Genomic DNA, 12,745 nt, shown 5'->3' with positions numbered 1-12,745 from the left:
ACTGGTTTTGGCTTATTTTTGCAGTGGAAATTATATTTATTTATGACACATATATTAAGCTTTATTTGCCCTTAAAATGCAGTTAAATTACTATTGTTATTGTATTAGCTTGTCTGTTCCAAGAACAAAATTTTAGTAGTAAAAATTCAGAAGTGTTTTTCAATACTCAGATATAGCATTCACTATTTGAAAATTGACAATAATTAAGGAAGCCATGAATTCTATTAATACAATGGCTTAAAATGCCACAATAACTCATTGATGTGAAGATATAGGTTTTCTTTACAACAGTTTGCCTTGAATCCTGTCATAATACTGTGATTTAATACTATTTTCTGTGTGATATGGCTGTCACATCAAGGTTTCAAAGAGGTGAAAAAAAACAGATGCCCGTAATTAATAACACAATGATATTTACTGTCAACAGCATGGAAATGCAAAGAAAAATAAACAGTGCACCAGTGAAGAAAATATTTAGGATCAAGGTAATGGGAATTGTATAACTTTGCAATTGTAAGTTTCGGCAGATTGCCACAGATTTTTGTAATGAGGAATTAAGTCCCGCACAGCTGTTTGGCATATCACTGAACATAGTCCAACTGTTTGTGCTGATATTAGGAAATTAAGTGGCAAAACGCACATCTGCTACCATAGGTTGTCAGTAGTATTACAAAGGGGAAACAGTAATGGGAGAAAAATTCTTCATATTTTTGAAGTAAGTGTAATCCTAAATCATCAAGGCGGATGAATATGAATAAAGGCAGAAAATGTTTTCAGAAAGGAAGACTGGATCTTTGATTCTCAGTCTTTGATTCTCCGAGTTTGTCATGCCTTTTTAATGTTGAAGTCAATTGAGTCACTTGTAAGAAACGCCTGGATCAGTCGGGCTCCAGCAACACTTACCACACTTGCCACACTTGTATCAAACTACCTGTCTGTCAGTGTCTGCTGTTCGTCTACTCATCCATCTGTCTTGCCCACTCTTTTCTAAACTTTGTCCCCAATATGAGGCATCCATTGTCTTTGGGTCAGCTAAGATGTAACGTGTTTGCATAGTTACCTTGAAGGTGAAATTCATGGCCATAATAATGCCAACTGGAATCTGAAAAATAAAAGGTTCTGTCATACAAAGGTATTTCCTTTTAGGATTGAAGAATGTCATTCACATTGCTTTGTGTTGCAAGGCCCTTGGCTGCCCCTAGGTGGACAGATAGGGGAGTTGAGTAATCTCTGACACATGTGCTGTTGGAACTCCCTTCAGACATAAACTCTCAATTTTCAATTAATTGTCTTTGCTGGTTCACAATCTATTATAATAAAGTAGACTAAAACTAACAACAAATAAGAAGTGTTGGACTTTTTATTTTATTTGCCTTTTTTAGGCAAGACGTTGTAGGCATTCATCTCATAATTTGGCATGAATTCGCAAATCTTCTCAACTGTGACCATTTTAGCCTTTTGTGATGCATTTTTAAGTATTGGACTAAATACATTATGGCATGTTGAATAAAAAGGAAATCAGTCATCAGAGAAAAAAGAAATCTTGGATGAAACCCCACTTTTCAGTAATTGTGTATCCTCATGTTGCCTGCCTGCTAGGTGGTTCCAGTCCTCAGGTTAGTGGAGAGTAAAGTTACAATACAATTGTTTTAATCCGATTGTGAAGAATGTACTGTGGTCACACAGATGTGCTCTGTGCTTTTCAAATATCCTGTGCCTTTTTTTTTAAAAAAGAAGAAAGTGATAATTTTATGGACTAGAGGACTGTATCTTGAGTAAAGCTGTTTTGTAACCACTTTATCACCAGGGATGAATTAATAAATGACTGGGAAAATTCTGAGATGTAATATGTATATTTCTGTGAGGAACAGCAATATTTTAAAAATTAATAGTCAATATGCTGTAGTTAAAAAACACAGATACTTTATAATTTGGTGCAGATATACCATATTTTTGTGTTCACATATTTACAGTATTTAAATAACATATTAGTAATATAATTACTACATAATGATAAACATGGGACACTTGACATGGAACATGGCTATTAAAAGGTTTATGGATATGCCAAGTATACTGAAAAGGATATGAAGGAAACCTGTGCATTGTCTCTTAAGAGTTTCAGGGAATTAGTTTCCATGGAAACCAATTAGGTGGTATTTAAACTGAAGTGAAAGAGTATCCATATTCACAGTAAAAAGCATTCAGTCATAAAATGCTATGCATTAACATTGAAGTCAGGTTTCTTTTTTTTTTCCAAGAAGTTTGGAGTGCCAGTTGAAAATAAAAGCTAGCTAGTGTGGAACAACTGTAAAAAAAAAGGAAATGAATACAGAAAAGAGATGCTCCCAGGAAGCATCAACCATCCAAGGCCAGAGCAAATATTTGTTTTTGGAAGAGACAATCACTGCCCCCCCCCCCCAGCAGCTAGCACAGTAAAGGAGGGAATGGAGGGGCAGGGCTCATCTTTTATGGAAGTCAGATGAATTTCATGGTTCTTACCGTGCACTGCGGCTGTGGGCTTTTTTCATTGCATCTTGGCTCCTTCCCCAGTGCGAATAAAATGGGAAATGTGATTAAAGTTCACTCAGCTCTGGACGGCAGGAGGCAACAGACGTAGTGAGAGTTGCCTTCTTTTCTCTCTTTTTATTGGGCTCATGAGGATCCTCAGTGATAAAAAGAAAATGGACCCAAAGGGCCTACAAAAAGATAGGGGCAGCTTGTGTTATCATTTATTCGTTTTCAATGTGATACTGTCTTTGACAGAGTGTGGCATGGCTGCTGATCTTTATGTAGCTGGCTGTTCAGAGAGAGGATAAAAAGCCAGTCTAACTTTTCAGCAGGGTGTGTCAAAGAGTAGGAGTTCACTATACTTCTTGCAAATTGTGCTGGGAGCACTTGAGTAGTTGTAAAAGCCTGCCGGAGACTGTCACCAAGATACTCAGTATTGTCTCCTCTTTTTTTGTGTTTGTGATTCTTTTTCCTCCCAATTGCACAAAGAAGTGTAACCTTGGGTGTCCATTCAAGCTCCTTGTCCTATGAATCAACTGGAGGGTACTCCTTCTGGATCGTGGCACTCTGAATTTTTCAGCTGCACAATCGCCATTCACACATTCTTATAACTAATAGGATTAGGGGCGTTACAAAGGGATTTGAACAGGATAATTAGTTTACTTCTTAGCCCTCAACATAACAGGGAAAAATCTTTCTGAGAAAAAAGATAGACAAAAGAGGTCAGAAAATGTGTGGGAAATGAGGCAAGGTCTTTCAGCCAGAGACTTCATCAACACTGAACTTGTGAAAAGCCCTTGGAGCTTTTACCTCAGACAGCTTGACTCCTTCACTTGGGCCACCAGAGGTGCAAAGAAGAAGAAGAAGAAAAAAAAAGATTGTCAGGTCAGTCGTACAACTGAGAGCCCTCATTTAAGTGCAAAGGCTTTCTGGACATTCATTTATTGAGAAGTTATCATTTAAAGAAAAGAAATGCTACTGAGCTGAAATGACCCATTTTAAAAAAGCAGCAACCAAATGCTTCATTGAAAAGTTGTTCACTAAATGATTGTGGGAGATGCTACAGTATCAATCACCTGTGACACTTGTGACAGTTTGAAGTTTGACAAACAATAGTTGCACATTTTGGAATTAATTTAAAAGACAGTTAAGTGTATTTTAAAGAGGTGTGGGTTTGATAAGACATTTTGAAGAAGGTTAACACTTGTAACATACAATAGAAAGACACTATGGCCATTCCTAACAGCCCAAGAGCACTAGCTCTCTCCCATGCTGTGGTAAACCTACAGCTGCTACACCTTGACAATAAGGTTGACAATAAGGTTCAGCTGACTGTAAAGAGGGGAAGGGGCTGAACAATACATTTTATAATCATTAGACACCTTTTTTCTTTTTTTAATCATTGTTGTCAAGTTTACTATCAGCATTAATTTATTTGACTATGCTTTGAGCATAACAGCAATATGCCCCAATGTGGTTTGAGTATCATTACAAAACCAGGATAATCAGAATATCCCTCCTCAGTAACAGTCTAACCTCCCAAATTCATATACTTTTGAGAGTTCTTCAAATGAACTTTGTTGTAACCTCTAGACGAGAAATGGGTTGTTACTTTAATTGAATACAGCTGCAGTGTTGACTATTTTGCTACTAATGTGGCTCAAAAACAATGCTAAAAAAATGTTCTGTGATTCCTAGTAAGCCATCATAGTTAAGAACTGCGTAGTTACTGTAACTAACATAGTTCTCATACCTTCAAGTAATACATTACCCTCAGTGCCTAACAAAACACATGATAGATATATTACAATGAGTCAGTTCATGTGCATGTATAGTAATATAAAACCTTTACTTTTTGCTAATCTTTAATATATAGCCTATTTTTTTAAAACTCTATTATTCTTTCAGGTAAGTATCAAAGAAGAAATAGTTTGGGTACCAAAGTCAGTCCAACCGATTGAACTTCAAAAGATCAAATATGTTTTACAGGTCATCTATAGGAAAGAAGTCTCTCACTTGTTTATACAGACAGTAATATATTGTGCAAATTTGTGTGTGGTAAGGCTTTCACTTGAAATGGAACAGCAGGAAGCACTTTGTAGTTCCAGCCTATATTTTACAGTCCCAGAAGCCTCTGTGGGCGACTGACTTGATCAAAGCAGGCAGAAATTGTTAGGAAACATACCATCCTAGCCCAAGCAGAATGGTGACCACACTGCTTCAGGTTCAGGCGGAAGAAACAGCAGGAGCTGCTCTAATGAACTGCCCAAGATCTCCACTGAAACAGCTTCTTCATTTACGTTCAGGTATAGGAGTGTGGAGGGGTCAAGCTACAGGGAAACCCAGGAATTGAGATGGAACAACATGATCAAATTAAAAAGGACATATAACAAAAGTACAGTATTATATATCAAATCTAAAATTTGTGTCATGTTTAGATCATAACTACTGTATGTAACCTATACTGTATTTCTTGTTGGTGAAATATGAAAGTGTGCCATGCATTAGAGAAAATATAACTACATTATGTTAAAAGTCATGCAGATCTGTCATGCTTAGTGATTATTCATGTTGTAGCCAAACTAATAAAGGGAGAATACCCTGTCTTCAAAAGATATTGATGTAAGACCATCCCACGTCTCTATATACAGTATCTCAATAAATACTGAAATTGTGCAGGTGTGGTTATATTCAACCGACCTTTGATGGAAATTAAGTTTTCTGAATCAAACTTAAGTACAGGCAGTGATTTCTAACCAAGTCCTTGTCTTGTGAGTTTAAGATTTTAAACATGGGTAATGTTTAATGTAGTGGCATGGGTAATGCCGTGTTAATGTTTAGTAAATTAAACTTAAATGTACAAGACTATTAAATCGCAGTTAGCTCCCGTGCAACTCACTACCTTGATGACAGAGCTTAGAGTTTAAAAATGCTCAGATTTAGTTATAGGAACCATCTTGTTCTCAAATTTAAAAGCACTTTCACTTGATTGTGTTTCTACTTTTGACCTCTAGTTTATGTTTTACTGTTGATACTTTGTTGACTTTGTCAATGACTTTGAGCATTTTGAGTACTTGTAAAGTAATCCAATAAATGTGTAATGTGTATAAAAATAATTTAACCCAAAAATTCTAATTAAACTTAAGTAGCATTCTTCTTTCCTTCTACAACACTGGCACCCCTAATTGGACAAATGTGACTTTGTTAAATGAACATTCGAATTTGTCATGTCGAAGGACACTTATAGAAATATGTTTCTTTTACTCTTTGAATATGAAGCCTTCAGAGTATCATCAATCATATTTGGAAATATCCCAAAGAAATTTAGATAAGTAATCTTTAAAACCCTGCAGTATTTCTAAGAACAAACATTACTGTGAATGCTTTTTTGAAAAAATCCATCAAGAGATAACATCTCCCCAGAGCTAGAGAAAGATTGAGATCTGGCAAGGTTGTGTTATCTACAGTCCATGTGGGGACCATGTGTCACTATTTTCAATGAAGATATATAGCCCTGAGTATAAGTAAAATGGACCCTCTGATTAATATACATCAGCTATGCTTGTGCTGCAGTGTTTAAATCAATTCCTAGCCCACTTCTGCAGATGGTAGTTATTTTTCTTGTGGAATAATGCACTGTAATATGATGTACAAACGGTACACATTACAACGGAAAAGTAAGATACAGCCATTTGATTCAATGTTGCAGTTGGTATAAATGTTATGATACATCAGCAGGCACATGTGGCAACTCAGTTCTGAGGTGATTTATAATAAGCATTAAATTCTTGAAAAAAACATCTACTGGGTACTTAATGCCTCTGTCTTATTCAGATATTTATTTTTGTGCCATCTAATCATAATTTAGCAAGATAAAAGAGTACAATAGCATATGAAACCTGATGGATTATGGTTTTGGCGAGAGCAGTTTAAAGATAATGCGCTTGAACCTTTGAGTCCAGAAAAGAAATGTTACTTTAAGGATCTTGAAGAACTCATATGGTAAAATTGAAATTACATAGACATCTTCCAAAATATATATTATTCTTCCTAAATAATCGTCTCTCTCAAAATCCTAACACTGGTTTCCTAAAAAAGCGAAATATGTACTGTTGTTTGTCCAGCATAGGGGTTAAAACTGCACACTGAAAGCTATTGATTTGGAAATGTAAAACCAGAAATGTACAGAGCCTTCTTAAGTAAATGAGGAAGTAGCAAAGTTCTTAAAAAGGACTTACTTTGTCTTTTAGTTAATTTCAGGAATATTGGTTTCCAAAAGCTAAACATTACAACCTCCTTAATTTCTTATTTTTCAATAGTTTTCTGACCCTAACTGATGATTTTGCATTTGAGGGCAGATTTCATGGAAATGGTATAGAATCCATGTAGATTAAACATATTGCATTTAATATTTAGGGACAGCCTATCAATTTCATATGTTATCTTCTCGGCATTGTTTAAATACCTTCACAGGTAATTTAGAGGAGTCTAGAAAATGTATAAATCATCCTTGAAGAATGATTGAAGATCACAGATTTAAGGCATATAGTCTACCACAGGGACTTTTTAATCTTGGTTTAGAGTGCATGTATGAAGAGGGGGAGATGACTGTATGTTTAGAGTGCATGTATGAAAAGGAGGAGAACCCATCTGATTCCAAATAGATTTTTTGTTTTTGATTCAGTCAAAACAAAAATAAACTTGCAGGAACTGGGTACCATCTGCTATTTAGGTCCACCTGCTGAACAGAAAATCTGCCTTAATTTCAATGTTGGAGGATCTGTCTTCAGCCTCATTCAATTTTGAGGCAATTTTAGTGTAAAGTTAGCATTAGTATTAAGTTAAAGAAAAATGGCATTAGGTACAGTTATTAGGCACAATAGAAGTGATATTATGCACATTAAAATTAATATCAGGTACAATAAAATGAAATACAATGGTGTCACACTGAGGGTAATAAATACCAAAATGCTTAAATTAAAGAAAAATTGTTTACATTCAAATCAAGAAGTTGAATGAGCAAGAACTAAAACTGGTTTACTCTTTCAGAAACACCTGTGCAGACACACATTTGCATGCTCTTTATAAATCAATTAGTGTGAAAACAATCATTCTTTTCAAAACTGCAGAATTTCGTAATGCATCTTTCTTCATCTAATACTCACTATCTTTGTTCTTTTGATTATGTTTGGGTTTAATCATAGTCCTTATGCCAAAATACTTAGTCATAGCATTTATTCTTTATTGTGTTTGTATTTCATTACCATTTCTAAAATATATCGGATAATTTTCCCACAGATGTTACATTTCCACAGTATCTGCAGAATGTGTGCAAATGTTTGATTAGAACTGAATGTGAATCTCAGTTTCCAGATGATTTCTCACTGTTTTGATATGGCAGTTAAGTATTGTGATCTGTATAAGAAATGGAAATTGTAAACAGGGCTCAATTGAATAAGAATGAAAATATAGATTTCCCTTTATTAATGGATTGACTTGATAAATGTTTCAGGAAAAGATAACTGAAGGTATTTCAGTGAAAGAAAGAGCTATAAAGAATGTAAGAACTGGTATGTAGCCATTTACCTTCTGTACAAAGACCATGTTTACAGTATCAAATGTATTACCTAAATCTACATTTATTGACATTTCCTTAATCATCTACATATTTATTTTTTTTCTACAATATATTATCTGCCTGAGTCAGTGATATCCACTTATAGGTGGATATAAGCCAAGAAGTCTTGTGTGATCTTCTTGGACAGGAAATTAAATTTGGCAAGATAAAATAGGGTGTTGTCTAACAAAAGAGCCATCTTATCTAAATCATTTTATAAACAAAAAACAACATTTTGAAAGCATTGTGTGTGTTCGTGAAGAAGAATACAGGCAAAAACTGTACAAGGTCTGTAAAAACCGTGGTCATTGAAGTGCTAACAAATAAAATCTTTTTTCATTTACGCTGTATCACAGAGAGTCTTCAAATAGATTATGCATCAACAATCTGAATCTATTCACGAAAAGCTTTTCTATTTATTTAGCCACTAATGTCATTGTGCCATCACAGACTCAAGGCCTTGATCATTTTTTTTTCCTTTTTAATGAAACTTAATGGCTGAGCACCCCTACAGAGACATCCTATTTGACTCTGCAAGAGGATTGTTTCGATAAAACCAACTGTGGTTCACAGGTTAAGAGTGCAAAGTCCACAGCTGTGCTCCTATCTCCCCTCCCATCAGGCCCCTTCTGTCCTCGTTTGAAACATGCAACAACTTGCCTTCAGTACCATTCAATATAAAGCTGAGAACATAGACTTCCTTTGTAGACAATAGACTAAAAGTCTGTATGCCATTTTATTTTCTGGATTGTTTTTTTTTTCCTTAGACAGCTTATTCTGTCTTTTTTGTCAATGCCATTTGATGGTGGTCTTCTGTTCTCAAGTCCTGTTCATGAATAGTGTGTGTAGTACCCACTTCCTCATGTGTAAACTACTTATGTACAGCAGGCCTTTCAATGATTTATTTAATTAGTCTAGCATTCAGACAAATGAAAGATGTTAAATGGGAAACGTAATGAGTTATAAATGGAATGCATGAGCAAGTGTGAAGTGAAATCTAAGTTTTTCATCCAAAAATAGAAAAACCGGATGAGGACCATCTGAACTCAGTGCTCTTTCGATGTTAACTAAATCCGATAAAAAAATAAAGTCATAGTTAAAATTAATGACTGGTACAGCAGCACCTTGAGATTGCCATGGTGAGTGGTAACCAGGTGTGTGGTAAGTATGTGACTGAGAATGACACTTAAAAAATATGGTGTCAGAGAAAGAATGTTGAATGGATCCAAAGCCTACTTGTATACAATTGCCACTCAACAGTCAGACTGATGATAACGTACACAAAATAATCCTTAAACAAGAGCATATATTCTACCTTAGAAACAAATGTGTTTAAGGTCTTAAAATACATCAGTTACATCAATTGAGCGTTTTTGTTACTGTTGCTCTTTCTTCACTTTTGATTTTTCACATGTTTACAATGTACAGTATTGCCAAAGATCTCCAGGGTAGTGTGTTGCTTCTGTCTGCATATGGATGAAACTGGTGACAACATAATATGTCAAGCTTAATAGGTAAATGACAATTTAATTGGTAGTCTGGCTGGTTTACTTTCAACATCAAAATAGAAAACACAATATGGAAAAGTATATTGTGAAAACTATGCATGTGATGTTCTCATTCATTTTTTGTTCTCATTTATTTGACTGATGATATTTCTACAATTTGTATTTTGCTTCTATTCTTTGTTGGCATGATTTACTTGATTTACTGGTATTGCCATGTTGTGGTGTACATTAAATGTATCTGTCTTTATAATGTGAAATTTACTGTCCACACAAAATTAAGAAATAAATTGGATTTGGGGAAGAAATTAAAGTAAAAGCACACATAACATTTTCATATATGCTGAGTATCAAAACATCAAAAAATATTTTTAAATGTTCGATGACAGGGTTTTGCAATGTTCGGAACATAAACCTTTTGAATTCTGTTCTGATGACCTTTCCAGTAAGAAAGGAAACAAATCATTGAGAGTCAGATCAAAGTACAGTAGCACATCCCAGAAACCAAATTTGTAATTTCACCAACTAGATCTATTTAAATAAAATTATTTTTGTCACATATTTAGAGGGATAAATGGAAAGCTCAAAGGCTTCTGAAAAAAAGTAAAAGGTAAATTTCTGAATGTCATACTTCTTTCTCAGAAACTGCACAGGGTCCAGAACACCCTGCTGCAAATGTGCTTCTGATATTGCCTTTAGAATCTGATTGAAAGAACACAATTCGCAATTACGAGATATAAAGTCGTAATTCTGAGTTTTTAAGTCGCAATTCTGAGATATAAAGTCGCAATTCTGAGTTACTATGTTGGAATTCTGAGTTACTATGTCGGAATTCTGAGATACTAAGTCGGAATTCTGAGTTACTAAGTCGCAATTCTGAGAAACTAAGTCGGAATTCTGAGTTACTAAGTCGCAATTCTGAGAAACTAAGTCGGAATTCTGAGTTACTAAGTCGGAATTCTGAGATACTAAGTCGGAATTCTGAGTTACTAAGTCGCAATTCTGAGAAAGTAAGTCACAATTCTGAGTTACTAAGTCACAATTCTGAGATACTAAGTCGGAATTCTGAGATACCATAGCGCGTTTTTTTTACTACCTGGCGGAAACGGGCTTTCGTAATTATGTTATGGCCCTAGTACTTTTTTCTTGAGTTATGAAAAATAATTAAGGACTTGCGCAAAAGTTGTAACCAACTTCTATATATTTTCAAAACAGCATTAACAAAACATGATAATTTAGTATATAATTATAGTTTAAATAGTAATTACAATACAATTGGAACATGGTAAAGGTAAGAGTGTATTGTTTGGACCATGTTCTGTAGCTTAATTTCAGTGTTCCTGTCATGGTTTTATTACATTTTATTATTGTGAGATGTCTGATTTTCGCCCATTCAATTCTAGTACAAGAGGAATGTCTTATCTGTTACTGCTTAAGCTATGTTTTAATTCAAGTGTTTATTCTTCGGTGAGTTTTTTAAGTAGTACCAAGCTGAAGACAGAAGTTGTGCCCCTTAAAGTTAGCTCAAGTTCAAGGACATTGATTTTTTTTCACATTCATAAGTAAAGCAGAATGAATTAGATTTTTTTTCAAAACAATCAATCCTACATTTTCTTTTAATTGCGGCTAATGTTTAATATGCTTAGAGATCAAAATTAATAATTGAAGAAGACAGTGTCAGAACTAAATTGCTTACTGCTCCTGTCAAAACTGCAGTGCTTCAAGTCTGCCACTTTCCAATTAAGAAAATGCTTCCATAACGATGCTCTAAATTTGGCATGTGTATTTCATCAGTGATGTTGTAAATATTTGAATAAAAAATGAAAACCTGAAAACAAAGTTTATCCCTATATATATTGAGCTCTTTTGTATTTATAGGTAAGGTGTAGTTTCAGAATCAAGACACCCAGTGATTTAATATTATATTTATTCTGTATTCAAATTCATTTCTGAAGTTATTTTTCCCACCTCTGCTTTTATTTTGTTTACATAAATTTAGAAGAGCTTTATGAGATAAGGTCAATTAACAAGGCAAGCATTTTAGTCTTATTTATTGACTACCAAAGCTCATGTATGGGGCTGCTAGATTTTTAATTAATTAAACTAGTACATTTTCACCTCAAAATATAATTACTTCCACTATTAATTATTCACCCTGGTTTAATATATATATATTCCTTGCAGTACTATGTTGCTGTAGGAACACAGGAAACTGTGAAAAGGAAAATGAAACTTTATTTTACTTTTCATGATTACTATTTTTTTAAATATCACAGCATTTTGATGTTTTTTTGCACTGTGTACAGTATGTTATGTACTGTAGCTTGTATATGAAGTCCACAAAGCCTGATTTCCTGGATGTCTCAGGGCTAAATCTTGCTACTGAGAATTAGCTACTTATTATTTTCTTGCAGAAAGAGACTGACTAATAGGTCAATCAACTCTTAAAGTGATTGCTTGTTTAACAAAGGCTGAAATAGTTCTGTGTCTGTAGATGAGATTAGACTGGTGCCACTGCATTGGATCTGTCCATCACTGAAACAATGCTGTAGGTTTCTTTCAAACTGAACCTTACTAAACTGAGGCTAAATGTTCACCCCTGCCTCTCTCCCACTGTGTGGCAAATCCTTTGTAATTTTTGGCACCTAATAGAAGAATTTAATAGAAATCTAACACAAAGCTACCTACTGTAGCTATCCAGTTAATTGCAGTAAAATATATTTTATTTGAGAATCCGGTATGTATATTTTACATTGTTTGAATGTTACATGATATAGCATGGTTTACAAGACAGGACAGTTTATGATACTGCATTTCATCAGCTGTCTCAGATTTTTTAAATCATTGACAATCATTTGAAATTGTTTCTGTCATGAGGTCAATAACAAATTTAAATCAGGAATGTTAAGCTAATAGCTAGGAAACAGCAACTTTAAGATTTGTATTTACTTGTATTTTATTTTTTCTTTGATATTTTTTTAAGGTTGTAAACTTATTTTTCTTCTTTTTGCAAAAGATTGTTAAATCATATCCATTGTGATACTTAGAATGTTCTCACGTATCCTTTTCTGTATTCGATTTGGAATATCATACTTCACTGATTTGATAATAT

General features: G+C 34.3%; 1 protein-coding gene across 2 annotated transcripts in view; it reads left to right on the top strand.

The window, feature by feature from the left end:
- Positions 1-12,745, top strand: part of slit2 (slit homolog 2 (Drosophila)) — a 166,617-nt gene that overhangs the window by 81,104 nt on the left and 72,768 nt on the right. The gene's annotated exons all lie outside the window — the stretch shown is intronic.

This window comes from Atractosteus spatula, chromosome 1 (genome assembly GCF_055471065.1).
Source record: "Atractosteus spatula isolate fAtrSpa1 chromosome 1, fAtrSpa1.hap1, whole genome shotgun sequence".
Taxonomy (NCBI): Eukaryota; Metazoa; Chordata; class Actinopteri; order Semionotiformes; family Lepisosteidae; genus Atractosteus; species Atractosteus spatula.
This window is presented reverse-complemented; position numbering and strand designations above follow the sequence as displayed.